This window comes from Chelonoidis abingdonii, chromosome 17, assembly GCF_003597395.2.
Source record: "Chelonoidis abingdonii isolate Lonesome George chromosome 17, CheloAbing_2.0, whole genome shotgun sequence".
NCBI classification, from domain to species: domain Eukaryota; kingdom Metazoa; phylum Chordata; order Testudines; family Testudinidae; genus Chelonoidis; species Chelonoidis abingdonii.
Window position 1 is genome coordinate 2074249 of NC_133785.1, and position 14320 is coordinate 2088568.

Here is a 14320-nt window from a genome sequence, read left to right on the forward strand (position 1 = left end):
GTATTGATGGAGAAGGAAGCTAAAAAGATGCTTCAAAGCTACCCCGGGACCCATAGTCCAATCCGTTGTAAAACTTGATACCACTCTACCAAACTGGCCACCAGTCTACCAAGCTGGCCTACAACCCCTCTTGACTGTGATGCAGTGCTGGGGACTTAAAGCACAGCATTTCCAAGGTGATAGCCTGGCTTCCTCTTTTGTTCAAAATCCTGTTTATTGAACAGTTTCCGATGTCCCTCTGAGAACTTTGGCTAATTGGGGTTGTGTGATATCCTGAAGGACGTTAATAAAGAGTTATATCATGTATTTAAGTGGCATTTGGGGTCTTTGTAAATTGTAAAATCAGACTGGACTTTAGTTTAATGTCCCAAAAAGAGAAGATAAAATCATTGGTGGTTGGTTTGTTTAGGTTTTTTGTAACGTCCAAAGAATTTAAGGAAATGATCTATATAAAAATACATATTCGGTTCAGCTTATGTATTTTAAGTGATAAAAATATCCATACTTCCTGTCTGATAGTTGTGGAGGTTTTAGATTACTTGGAACAACTCACTTTCTCCAGGGATGTTTTTGTATCAGTCTCCTAGCACAGCATGGCATATTATCTGAACTGAGTGCAAATAAAGATTTCTGTGTTTATCCAGAGGGGATTGTTTTCCTTTTGAGATAAGGAGAAACAACAGCCAAAGCAAAACCTCATTCTCTTCATGATCAAATCATTCACTTCCATAATGAAAACATATACACTCAAAAGTATTTGCTTTTTTAGGTAAAAAGTCCTCCCTTTTATTGAAAAAGATTTCTGTTTGTAATATTGTGGATATGGCTCCTTCTAAGAGAAATGGGATAATATGGGGAAAACAATATTTAGTTGAAGTTGGGAGGAGAGGGAATGTGTTTAATTGCGACCACCATTTTTGAAGGTTAAATCTTCAATAAATAGTAATATAAAAATCAAATTGTAATATATTTGCTCTGACTTCATTGTATATGAGTTTTAACCTTACACTTGTTACTATATGTATCAAAATGTCAATCTTATGCTGGTGTACTTTGTAAAACAGAGTTACATTTCTACCTTGTCTTAAATAAAGAATACCGAATCAGTATTAATATGAAAATAATTTCCTGTTCACTGCCTTCCATGTTTGGATGCAAAGAAGATTGCACTAATGCTGTATTCTATGTGACACTTGCTATTGAAACTCTCCAGCCATTCACGTAGGTCAAAAATAATATTTTCCATTCCCTATACTTTCTGCAAATGAAAATTGTATATATAGCCTATAAGTAGCCTATAGTTTTTGTTGCAAACCTTGCATGGTATTCACTTTCCTCATTGTCATTTACTAAACTGTATTCTTAAGATATGTCCTTCATAAAATATTAGATTTCAGACTGAGAAAACCTTAATTTAGTTATTGTTCTTGTGTCAAACATGGTTTTGCTTCCACATTTTATGTTAAATTACAGTCTTTTCCATCCAGATACTGTTGAGCAAAAGTTTCTTCACTGGGTGTCAAATATCAAAATATAGGAATCCATTTTTTCTAAGTACTGTGGCAACTAATCCTATTACGTATTGCTTATCTCTTCAAGCAACGCAACTGTCCAGCCATTCACTTACTTCACTAGATACTTTTTTCTGATTTTTAGTGTCTAAAGAATTACTTTATTGGCTACTCCTTTGTTTTACCTTCTTTAAGCCCAGTGAATATGCAACCGTATGTGGGGAAAGTATGGTATTAGTATTTGTGTAGTTGCTTGCTAGCGTTATTGCAAATTTTAAGATCTTTGTCTCCCTTCCAAAGGAGGAACTGCATTAAGTCAAGCTGCTCTTTGTGTGTCTTGTAAAACTACTTTTTACAAAGTGGTCAGAAATCCTGTGTTTATTACAAGAGACATTTGCACAATAATAGTTAGCTATGTTGCAATGCCTTCATGCAAGGTCAGCATTTTCTTTCTCACCCTGTCTTCCTGGATTTGGACAAAAAGTTCCCTGTTGATTAAGGAGATGTAATCCTATCATTGTGCTCCCTTTGCCCATAGCATATCCTTTTAGTATAAAAGGAAGAAACTGCCTTAGTTTCCCAGTCTAATTTCTCATTAGGCAAATTTTAGTTGGTATTTCTTATAACATTGCTGCATCTCTCTTTTTTCTTCCCTAGTTATACTTTTTTCTGTGGCTTTTAAGGACATCTTGGCTTCATTTTTCAAATAATTTTCACTAATTTTGGGTGCTTCAGCCTCAGATTCTGATAGTTTCTATTTGATGCCAGTAACAAACGGTACTTCATGAGCACTCTCAAGTCTGATGGCAATAGAACTGCTCATAGAGTAAGGCATTATTATTCTTCGAGTAGTGTCCCACATACCTTTGATTGGAGATTTTCACTAACAGTGTCCGTTCAGCCCACACATGCGCTGCTGATATCCTCATGATCCTCACCAAGGCTATATCAGATTGCACAGGCGAACTGTCCTCAGTTCCTTCTCAGCCATCTCGACCTGGGACAGATCCTAGCATGTCTGCATTGTGCATGCTTTGGCTATTTGCTGTCTTGCAGTCTCGCTTGGAATATTTTAGTTTTTCGTTAGTAGTAGTTAGTTACTGGTTATTTGGAAGATTATTTTATTTCCTCCCAGTAGGTCCTCCCTGAAAGTGGCATGACTAGTTCAGCAGGTTTAAATACTGCATTATGGATAGAGGGGGGATCTCAGTCAGTGATGGACATGCTAAGTGCATTCACTGCCAAGGGGAGTCCCACATCCCACAGAAATGTAATTTCTGTTCAGCCTTCAAATCCAGGGCATAGAGGAACCGAGCTGCGACTGTTAATGATGGAGCACTGTCTTTGCTCCACTTCAGAGCCAGACCACAAGAACCACAACCTCACTTAGTGCTGCAACTCGACTTGGTACCACAACTCTGCTTGGTACTGCAAGACTTTAGGATCTATCATGATTGCTGAGCCAGAGTCTCCATTGCTTCCAAGTATCGATGATCTCCTGTTTTGAAGAACCACTTCATTTCCAGACCATTATAAATCTTCAGTAAAGTCTAATTCACCTCCCTTTTCATTATCATCAATCTCTGTTCAGGCCTCTCCTGCACGCCCATATAGGAACTCCCTTTCTCAAAGATACAGGGAAAATCATAGAAGATTAGGGTTGGAAGAGACCTCAGGAGGTCATCTAGTCCAGCCCCCCGCTCAAAGCAGGACCAACACCAACTAAATCATCCAGCCAGGGCTTTGTCAAGCTGAGCCTTAAAAACCTCTAAGGAAGGAGATTCTACCACCTCTCTAGGTAACCCATTCCAGTGCTTCGCCACCCTCAAGAGTGTTTCCTAATATCCAACCTCAACCTCCCCCACTGCAACTTGAAGCTATTGCTCCTTGTTCTGTCATCTCCCATCACTGAGAATAGCCACACTCCATCCTCTTTGGAGCCCTCCTTCCTTACTCTTCTCTTCTGCAGACTAAACAAGACCAGTTCCCTCAGTTTCTCCTCATAAGTCGTGCCCCAGCCCCCTGATCATTTTTGTTGCCCTGCACTGGACTGTCTGGAATTTGTCCACATCCTTTCTGCAATGATGGGCCCAAAACTGGACACACTACTCCAGATGTGGCCTCACCAGTGCTGAATAGAGGAGAATAATCATTTCCCTCGATCTGCTGGCAATGCTCCTACTAATGCATCCCAATCAGGGCCAGCTCCAGGCACCAGCGAAAGAAGCAGGTACCTAGGGCGGCCAATAGAAAGAGGCAGCACGTCTGGGTCTGCAGCAACATTTCAACAATGGGTCCTTTACTCCATCTGTGCTGCTTTGGTGGCAGCTTAATCGTTTTATTTTATTTTTTTTTCTTTGCTGCTTGGGGAGGCAAAAAAGCTGGAGCCGGCCCTGAGCCCAATATGCCATTAGCCTTCCTGGCAACAAGGACACACTGTTGACTCATATCCAGCTTCTCATCCACTGTAATCCCTAGGTCCTTTTCTGCAGAATTACTGCTTAGCCAGTCGATCCCTAGCCTGTGGTGGTGCATGGGATTCTTCCATCCTAAGTTCAGGACTCTGCACTTGTCCATGTTGAACCTCATCGGATTTCTTTTGGCCCAATTCTCCAATTTGTCTAGGTCACTCTGGACCCTGTCCCTTCCCTCCAGCATATCTACCTCTCCCCGTAGCTTAGTGTCATTCATGAACTTGCTGAGGCTGCAATCCATCCCATCGTCCAGATCATTAATAAAGATGTTGAACAAAACCGACCCCTGGGGCACTCCACTTGATGCTAGATGCTAGCTAGACAATGAGCTGTTGATCACTATTTGTTGAACCTGACAATCTAGCCAGCTTTCTGTCCAACTTACAGTCCATTCATCCAATCTATACTTCCTTAACTTGCTGGCAAGAGTATGGTTGGGAGACCATATCAAAAGCTTTGCTAAAGTCAAGATATATCACGTCCACTGCTTTCCCCATATCCACAGAGCCAGTTAGCTCATCATAGAAGGCAATTAGGTTGGTCAGGTATGACTTGCCGTTGGTGAATCCATGTTGACTGTTCCTGATCACTTTTCTCTCCTCCAGGTGCTTTAAAATGGTTTCCTTGAGGACCTGGACCATGATTTTTCCAGGGACTGAGGTGAGACTGACTGGTCTATAATTCTCTGGGTTCTCTTTCTTCCCTCATGTCCAAGGACCTCATTGCTTTTGGTGGGAACTGCCTTGGATGCCATCCCCACCCCCATATGGTCCTCCATGCTCATATTGGGATCCCTGCGCAGCTGATCGCCAGCAGTTCTCCAACCCTCTCCTATCAAGAAGCTCAACTCAAGCTTCCACTCCCCAGCACACCACTCAGCAGGAGGAAATTTTTGAGGATCAGGAGGCTAGGGCAGAGAACGGAGCTACCCCTCAGACTATCATTTGATCCCCTCATCACTCGATGAGGCAGTAATGCCTCCACCTCCATCTATGGCCGATGATTTTTGGCAGTGTCAAGACCTCATTAAACATGTGGCAGACTCTCTGCAGATACCTATTGAGGAGGTCAAAGAATCTCAACACAAGCTATTGGATGTTGTTCACTCTGCGACGCCATCCAGAGTTGCCCTTCCTGTTGACAAGGCTGTGCTGGAACCTGCGCAATGCATTTGCCACACACTGGCCACAGTAACACTATGTGTAAGAGAGCCAGTAACAAGTAGTATGTTCTCACCAATACCTCTGAGTTCCTGTTTTCCCACCCTCCACCCAGCTCTAGTAGCTGACTCGATGAATGTACAGAGCAACACTGATGTAAGCCCATCCTACATGACAGACACCAGAAGCACCTGGACCTTCTGGGGAGAAAATCTTATTCATCTGCAACCCTACATTTCCACATCACAAATTACCAGGTGCTGATGGCCAAAAACAATGTTACAAAGTATGCAAAAATTTGGTTCTTTGGTCTCCCTCCAGACCAAAAGGAACAATTTCAGGCTGCTATACCTGAGAGATGGTTATTGGCCAGACCATCTCTCCAGGTAGCTTTGGATGCAGCAGTAATGGTAATGCACAGGGGCATCGTGGCTCCAGTTGTCTAGTTTTCCCAGAAAAGTCTGGAATACGGTAGAGGACTTCCCATTTGATAGACTGAAGTTGTTTGCGGAGAATACTGATGAATTGTTGAATACTATTGAAGATTCTAGGGTCACTACACTCCAGTGAACAAAAGGAAATTCAGTATATTACAAACAGTCCAAAGATCCCACCTGGTGCAATGGTCTGGAAAGAGACACAGGTTCTGGAGAAATAAATCCTCTAATCCACCTGATACAAGTTTGCAGCATGCTACATCTTTGAAGCACCAGTTTTGACAGGATGGTTAAGGTTTGAGCCCTCTCATCTCTTCAGCTTGTCAGCTGCAACGATTTGCCTGCCTCCTCCCATATGGAGACTGACTCTTCCATTTCTGACAAACATGGGAGCATATCATCTCAGGACAAATGTGTGCTGGAAATATCGTCACTGGGCTACATCATTCATTTTATCTCCCTCCCTCCTCCTCAATGAGGAGGAGGGAGGGAGATAAAATGAATGAGTTCATTTGAACTCATTCATTTTACCCCTCTCATGAGTTCTTACGAAGACAGGAAATAAACACCCTTCTTTGTATTGGAGTAATAGAGCTGGTTCCTGGTCAGCACAAAGGAAAGGACTTCTACTAAAGGTACTTCCTTGTGCCAAAGAAAAACTGAGGATGGAGACCATCTTAGATCTAAGACTCTTATACAAATTTCTGAGGTCTCAAAAGTTCAGGATGGTGACCCTGACAGCTGCTATTCTTTCTCTAAATTCAGAGGATTAGTTTTCAGCCCTCGACCTTCAAGACACATACTTGCACATAACGATACACCCATTCCACAGGAGGTTCTTGTGTTTTGTCATAGGCTGGGTTCAGTACTGGGTACAGTCATCTGGACTTTCCTGGGCTCTAACTGTTTTTTCAAAAGTTCTGTTGGTAGTGGCTGCCTACTTGCATCATCAGGCAGACATGGTATTCCTGTACCTTGTTGACAGACTGTTCAAGGGTTGATTGTGCCAAGAGGTGTTGATTGCCATGTGGACAGCACATTCTCTGTTCTTGGACTTGGGTCTTCAGTTGAATTGGGTGAAATCGACACTGACTCCCATACAGAACATACAATTTAAAGGAGCATCCCTGGATTCCTTGGCATCCAAGGTCTTCCTTCCCATGGACAGGTTCATGACACTGTCAGACCTTGTCATAATATGCAAGGGAGCCCTCAGACTTCAACAGAAACAGTCTTTGACTTCTAGGTCACATGGCAGTTGCACTTTTGTGACAGAAAATGTGAGATTATGACTCCATTGTTTCCAGGGATGGCTCAGGTCAGTGTACTCACCAAAAAGAGACAGCCTGCACAAACTGGCATCAGTTCCTCAGCAGGTGAAACACTCCCTAAGCTGGTGGAAGGTTCATTGCAATGTAGGTGCAGGAGTTCCCTTCCTTTAACTAACGCTAACCATAATCATGGATGCATCTCTTTTAGAGTGGGTGAGGGCACACCTCAGTGCTCTCAAGGTACAGAGCAGATGGGCACCCCATGAAACCACCATCCATTTCAACCTGTTGAAGCTTACAGTGATCACAAATGCCTGCTTTCATTTTCTGTCTCTCATCCAAAATGCCGTCTATTCTGATCAAGAGGAGTGGGGCAGTTAGGTCACAATTCCTTGGGGAATACCTTTCTTGGATGAAGAAACTGTTTTATACCTTTTCCCCAAAGCCTCTGATCCTCAGAATGAACAATATCAGACAGGACAAATCCACAGTTATTCTGATAGTGCCAATGTGGTTGAAGCAGGCATGGTTTCCTTAACTGTTTCACATAGCTCTTTGTCCAGAGGTAAGTCTTCCGATCACTCCTCAACTCCTTTCCCAGGACACCAGTCGACTGCTGCATCCCAATCTGAGAATTTTCCACCTTAAGCCTAGTCTCCTTGATGGTTCATAGAATTAGAGTCAGCCTGTTCTACAGATGTACAAGATATATTGCTAAATAGTAGGAAAAATTCTACCAGAAATACTGACCTGCAAAAGTGGAGAAGATTTAGTCACTGGTGCAAACTTCAGGGAGTTGTTTCCAAATCTGCCTCACTTCCAGTTATTCTAGATTACATGCTGCAACTAAAGAAAATGGGACTGTCAGTTCTCTTAAGGTTCATTAAAAGTTTTGCATACCACAGTGGAGGGGTTCTTGCTGTTTGCTCACCCTACAACTATAAGGTTTGTGGAAATCTTTTTTCACAGGTGAAAGTTCATTCCCCAGTTTGAGACCTTAATTTAGTTCTTAAAAAAAATCTCATGAAACCTTCCCTTGAACCAATTGCAACCTTCTCCTCAGAATTTGTCTGTGAAGACAGCTTTCTTAATGGCTATTACATCAGCCACAGAGTCAGAGAAATTGGGGCCTTAAAGCAGGCCCCTCTAACACAGTATTCTACAAGGACAAGGTTTCCTTACAGCCACACCCCAAGTTCCTTCCTAAGGTGTCTTCTGAGTTTCATCTGATTCTGATCATTTACCTTCCAGTTTTCTTTCCAAAACCACATAATTCCAATCAGGAGGCTGCTTTCCATACTCTAGATGTGAGGAGGGTGTTTAGCCTTCTAACTACGTAGGACTAAATCATTTTGGAAATCTCTTAGACTGTTAGTTGCATTTGCAGATAGATCTAAAGGTTCTGTTGTTCCTACCCAAAGACTATCAAAATGAATTTCTGGATGTATTATTACTTGTTACGGTTGTGCGAGCATTCCACCCCCTTCTGTTGTGTTAGCTCACTCTACAAAGTCACAGTTTACATCTGTAGCTCTACTTGAGAATGTGCCAGTATCTGAGCTCTGCAGAGCTGTTACATGGTCATTGGTATGTATGTGTCCAGATGCTATGTTCTAGTCAGCGCTTCTAGATCTGATTTAGCAGTTTGCAATGCAGTTCTGGACTTGATTCCAGAGTTCCCTCCTCTTTATAGGGGATACTGCTCAGGAGTCATCTGAAGTGGAGCACTCAGGATCATTACTTGAATAAGAAAGAGAGGTTACTCACTGTGTGCAGTCACTGTAATTGTTTGAAATGTGTCTCCCTATGGGTGCTCCATTACCTGCGTCCCTTCTCTCTGCTTCAGAGCTTCTAAGACTCAGTGGTGGAGAGGGAGCTGAGGGTGGTTCACTTGTGCAGCTTGATATATCCTCAGTGCAGGGCACAAGGATATCAACAGTGCATGTGTGGGCAGAACAGACATTCCTAATGACAAGCTCCCACCAGAGGTGCAAGAGGCATTTGCCCGCACCTGAAGTGGAGCGCCCAGAGGGAGACTCATTTTGATGAATTATATTTATGAGCAGGGTGAGTTGTTCTTCGAGAGATGTCCCTATGGGTGCTCCACTCTAGGTGTCGGTGCACCCCTGCGCCTTTGATCGGAGATTTTTTACAGCAGTACTCCTAGTGGCCGCGCATGCTTAGAACCTGTCACTCACTCTGAGTATGTCACTAGTGAGCATGCGCGGCCGGTACCTTCAGTTCCTTCTCTACCGCCCCCGGCTTGAGACGGAGCTCAGCAGACTCCTTAAGATTTCTTTTCCCATCTTAAAATACCTGTAGTTAGACAGTTTTTTCCTGTTAGTTAGTTGTTAGTTAGTGTTACCTACCTTTCTTCCTACTTTAAAAAAAAAAAAAAATTCTTGTTCTGTCAGCCGCTTCAGATATGCCTGGCTCCACAGGCTTTAAGCGCTGCTCCTCCTGTAGAGATGCTATTCCTCTCTCTGATGGACACTCCAAGTGTATAAAATGCTTGGGGGAGACTCATATTCTCCAAAAATGTTCTCACTGCACTAAATTAAGCTCTAGAGCGAGGAAGGACAGAGAGTTAAAGCTAAAACTTATTCTGCTTCAAAAATCCCTGCAGTCCGCCTCAGATCCTGGCGCGGACTCTGCCTCTGCTCTCAGACACAGCTCTAACCCTTCAAAGAAACTGAAGAAAACAGCTAAATGTGAGCACTCCAATCTAAACCAAGGCTTCACTGATAAACCTTCTCTGGTCAGCTCGTCAGTTCCTTACTGATGTTTTCCCGCCTGAAGTATGTTTGACGAGCCGGCTCCTCCGGATACCGCGCTAAATCCGCCTGTGCTTTTGCTGGCAGCGCAAGGCTCTCCAGTGCCGAGGCGACAGGCTTTCAGTTGCCTGCCTCGATGTGTGGCACCTATCGGCACCGCGATGATGATGCGGCACTGACAACTCCAGCACCCGCGGAGGCACCGCAGCCTGCTATTAATAGCACGCACCGCCTGCGTCACCGGCATTACTAGCCGCTACTTGGCACGGAGCCAAGACTCAGAACTCCAGTGTCAGCCCGGGTTCCCTCACAGGATCTATATCAGCGTTCGCTCCGACCTGCCCAGCACTGCAGTTTACCACACTCAAGTGATCTCCTAGTGTCACCTTCACTGCAATCGCCCTTTCTTGGGGATGGCTTCTCCCTGACAAATGACTTAGGGTCCGAGCAGCCTTCCTCCAGTGAGGAGGAGTCTGAACTACAGGCTGATGTTCAGTGCAATCTGAATTCTTTACACTCTCAGAGCTCTGTCACCTAGCGGACGACAGGAAAGTTGTCCCAAGACCACCTCAGAAGATCACTCCTGTGGATCGTGTTAAATCCCCTGGATGGCACCTCCTATGCCTTTTCCCAATCACCATGGCAGTTCTTGGCTCTCCTGTGGCCATCTTTCCCCTTGCAGCATGTCCGCTATTCTACTCAGGACTAGACGCGAACGTCCAAAGTCATATGACTCATTTGGCAGCCCCTCCCATCCTCAGGATCATTAACTCCAGCTCCTGATTCAGTATTACCTGACCGTACCAACTGATCCAATACCTGAGGAGGCGTTAAACTTCTTCCCCTCCCCTGCCATCAGATGATTTTTCAAAATTCCAAGATCTCTTCAAAAGGGTTGCCAATGAGCTTAGAATCAATCTGGAGGAAGTACCTGATCAACAACATGAGCTAACAGACATCCTGCAACCATCTTCGTCATCCAGACTGGCATTACCAATTAATCCGGCCCTTCTGGAACCTGCTAAATCCATCTGGCAGACTCCAGCCACAAGCCAGCCTACCTGCATAACAGGCGGACCGTAAATACTTCATTCCCTCGAAGGGCTCTGAATTCCTTTTTCTCACATCCTGCGCCAAACTCATTGGTAGTGGACGCAGCCATCAGAGAAACAAACACAGTATTTCCGCCATACCCCAACCAACAAAGAGGCAAACGGCCTAGACCTGCTCGGTCGTATAAGGTGTATGCCTCTTCAACGTTGCAATTTCGAATTGCCAATTATACCGCAGTTCTAGCAAAGTACGACCATAGAAACTATAATAAGTCATGGACTTTATTGAAACACATCCCAGACAACAAGAAACAACAGTTTACAACTTTAGTTTCCGAGGGCCAAAATCAGATATCTCGCATGGCTCTTCAAGCAGCTCTGGATTCAGCCATACTGCAGCAAGATCCACCGCTACAGCGGTGGTCATTCGCCGAGGTTCCTGGCTTCCTTCTTCTCTCTTTCTCGCGAGGTTCAGACACCCTAGAGGATCTCCCTTTGATTGGTGATAAACTCTTTGCTTTCCACCACTCTAATGAGGTGCTTTCACTCAATGAAGGACTTCAAGGGGCAACTCTTCGTCCTTAGGTATCAAAACCCCTACAAACAGAAGGCGGACAGTACAGATAATCAACCTTACCACTGTCCGCGCTACCCCTCATATACTCAACATTCCCTGAGATCTCAGGATCAACAACACCACCACCAACACCAGAGGTCCAGATACCAGCGGGCGTTGCCCCAATTCTTCCGGTGATGCCCAACATTCCTCAAAATAATAAGCAAATTTGAACCTATTGGTCGAGGGGCTCCGTATAACATCGCCCAAAACTCCAGCGCATGCACTGCCACCAACTAATCTTTGGACACCGTCTACAGCCATTTTTACACCAATGGCAGAATATACCACCGACAAGTGGGTTCTAGAGGTCATCACAACTGGTCATTTCTATCCCTTCCTCTCCTCTTCCTCCCACCCACCCTCACACCCTCCCCGTCCTCTCTCAGGGATGACCTTTCACGAGCCACACCTCCAGCAAGAAGTACAAACATCATTCTTCACCTGGGTGGTATCGAACTCGTGCCCGAATGCCACAAGGGGAAGGATTCTACTCCCCTTATTTCTTAACACAGAAAAGAAAACTGGAGGATGGCTCTGACCGATCCTCGACTCAGGAGGCTCAACAATTTGTCAAGAAAGCAAAAGTTCAAGATGTTGTTACTCTCACCACCATAATTCCAGCCCTGGAGCAGGGCGATTGGTTTTCAGCCCTCGAACTACAAGACGCCTATTTTCACGTCACTATCCACCCAGCCCACAGACGTTTTCTCCGTTTTACCCTTGGCTCGACGCATTACCAATAGAGAGTTCTACCATTTGGCCTTTCCATTGCCCCCGAGTTTTCTCCAAACTTCTAGCGGTAGTCACGGCCTACCTCAGGAAACAAGGAGTTATAATATTTCCTTACTCGGACGATTGCCTCCTGAAGGCCTCCACATACACCGAGGCCTTCCACTTCACAAAAATCACCATCGAGTGCTTTCAATCCCTGGGCCTGCAAATAAACAAAAACAAATCCACATTAAGTCTTACCCAACGCCTGGACTTTATAGGAGCAAGCTTCGACTCCAGAACCGGACGGGCATCCCTTCCACCCGACCGATTTGATACCATAAAACTGCTGGCTACAAGGCTTCACAGCAGCCCTCGAGTTGCCGCCCGAGACTGCCTCCAGCTACTGGGGCACATGGTCTCGTGCACTTTCATGGTCCAGAACGCAAGTCTCCACATGAGGTGCTTCCAAGCTTGGCTGGCCACGGTTTACAAACCGAATGTGCACTCAATAAACAAACAATTAACCATACCTTACTGGGTCAAGGACTCTTTCATATGGTGGACAGTCCCTGACAACCTCTGTTCTGGAGTCCCCTTCCTCCAGACTCCCTCAACTATGATGATGATGACCGATGCATCCCTCACCAGCTGGGAGGCCCATATCTCTCAGCACACAGTACACCGTCTATGGTCTCACTCTGAGACCTCCCTACACATAAACATTCTAGAACTTAGAGCTATCCGGAATGCTTGCCGTTGCTTCTTCCCGCTAATCAAGAATCAGCATGTACGCATAATGACAGACAACATTGCCTGCATGTTCTACATCAACAGACAAAGGGGGGGCTCGTTCCCACTCTCTTTGTTCAGAGGCCATGAAACTCTGGAATTGGTGCCTTGCGAACCACATCCAAATATCAGCTGCGTACATCCCAGGCATGCTGAACACCACTGCCGACGAGCTAAGCAGACGTTTTCCTTCAGAGCACGAATGGGAGATAGACGACAGAATCATTCTCCACATATTTCGCACTTGGGGTCACCCAAACATAGATCTCTTCGCAACCCCGAAAAACACAAAATGCCTCAATTTCTGCTCCGGGGCAGGACTGGGCAAACACTCCCTAGGGTATGCATTCATGATCTCCTGGCACCGGCCCTTCCTTTATGCTTTTCCCCCAATACCATTGCTCAACAGGGTCCTTACGAAGATACGAACGGATCGTGCCAGGATAATCTTGATCGCACCTTCATGGCCGAGACAACCGTGGTTCCCATTCCTCACCAGAATGTCAATTCAACCACCGATCTCCCTGCCTCTCATCCCAACCTCCTATCACAGCAGCACGGCCGGCTTCTTCACCCAATCTCTCCATGCTTCACCTCAAAGCTTGGTACCTGCATGCACGGTTCTCCCAACAAAGAACTAGACTGTTCCGACCAAGTGCCCCAGAGGCGTACTTCTACCACAGCAGCACTGCAACACAATCCACCCGTACCACCTACTCCAAAAGTGGGAAAAGATTCACAAAATGGTGCTCAACCAAACAACTGTCTCCTACCTCTGCACCTCTTCCCTGCATACTCGATTATCTATTGGACATTAAGCAATCCGGCCTGTCATTCAGCTCCATTAGAGTCCACTTAGCTGCCATCACAACCTTTCATCGTACAGTTGACAATACCTCGGTTTTCGCTCATCCCATCACCAAACGTTTCCTGAAGGGACTCCAAACCCTATATCCAGATGTTAAGCCACCACATACCCCTCCATGGGATCTTCACCTAGTATTGTCCTGTTTAACTCATCAACCCTTTGAGCCCTTAGCCACCTGCTCCCTTTTGCACCTCTCGATGAAAACAGCCTTTTTGGTGGCCATTACCTCCGCCAGACGGGCCAGGCGAAATAGCAGCTCTTATGGCAGATCCACCATATACCCTCTTCTTCAAGGACAAAGTTACTCTACGTTTACACTCAAAATTCCTTCCAAAAGTTCGTGCTTCTTTTCACCTCAATGAACCAATACATTTACCAACTTTCTTCCCGAAACCACATGCAAACTCCTTTGAGGCCACGATGCACACACTTGATGTGCGTAGGACCTTATCTTTTTATCTGGACAGAACAAAACCCTTCAGAAACTCTCCTAGACTCTTTGTCTCTATTGCGGACCGTTCCAAGGGCGTGGCTATCTCTACCCAGAGGCTTTCGAAATGGATCTCTGATTGCATACGTCTCTATTATCAGGTAAAGAACATTACACCGCCGGCATTGATCAGGACACATTCCACTAGATCTGTATCTACC

The 14320-nt window shown here is 45.1% G+C and overlaps 1 protein-coding gene across 9 annotated transcripts in view; it reads left to right on the forward strand.

Annotated features, from left to right (window-relative positions):
• ATG7 (autophagy related 7) overlaps positions 1 to 14320 on the forward strand; it is a 300945-nt gene that overhangs the window by 64816 nt on the left and 221809 nt on the right. The window lies entirely within an intron of this gene.